The sequence below is a fragment of the Equus przewalskii genome, chromosome 10 (assembly GCF_037783145.1).
Source record: "Equus przewalskii isolate Varuska chromosome 10, EquPr2, whole genome shotgun sequence".
NCBI classification, from domain to species: Eukaryota; Metazoa; Chordata; class Mammalia; order Perissodactyla; family Equidae; genus Equus; species Equus przewalskii.
The window spans coordinates 58,719,344-58,720,310 of NC_091840.1; positions in this window are offsets into that span (position 1 = coordinate 58,719,344).

The following is a 967-nucleotide window of genomic DNA, read 5'->3' on the forward strand; positions in this document are numbered from 1 at the left end:
GCATGCTATTGGAATTCAGTTCCATGCTGTTTTCAGCGTCCACAGTGACATTCCAGGCTTCCCATTTACAGGAAGGGAGAAGCCTATAACCTGGTCTGTGACACAAATACCTTAGTGAGCTTCTAGCACCCAAACAAAACTAGGTACAGAGCATAGAACAGTAATGTCACCATTTCCGCAAGTGTGTCTAAGGTTAAGAGGTATTGAGGAAAAAGGCTCCATGGTAAGTGGCCTTGGGAAACACACTCGCTTCAAAGGTCCTCTATGCCTTGGATCCTTGAATATGCTGGTGTGCTTTACAAATCCCTGGTAGACACGATTGGTAGTGGGACCAATTCTTGTGTAAAATCTTCTTAGTGTTCTATGAATATGCTTACAGAAACACCTGTTTTAGATCAGCAAATGGGGATAGGAAGATGTAGTTAGAATAAACCTATTTACCAGATAGGTACTTAAAAAAAAACAAAAACCCACAAAAGACAGCAAAGTAAAGCTTGAAGAAAATCATCTTGGCTAAGAAGTTTTTGCTTAACAATGTACAGTCTGTGTGTGTTGTTTTGTTTTGAAGATTCGCACCTGAGCTCGTATCTGTTGCCAATCTTCTGTTCCTTCTTCTCCCCAAAGCCCCAGCACATAATTGCATACTCTAGTTGTGGGTCCTTCTAGTTGTGGCATGTGGGATGCCACCTCAGCGTGGCCTGATGAGCGGTGCCATGTCTGCGCCCAGGATCCGAACTGGCGAACTCCTGGGCCGCGGAAGCCAAGTGCATGAACTTAACCACTCGGCCACAGGGCCAGCCCCTTGGCTAAGAATTTAAAACGAGAAAGCATGACGTAAAGTTGACAAATGCCACCTTGGATAAGGGCGAAAAATGGATTTATAGTTGGAGAAAACTTATGAGCAAAACATTGTCTCCAATAGGGCATATCTGAGATTCCACACTAAGAATATTAAAATTCACACCAA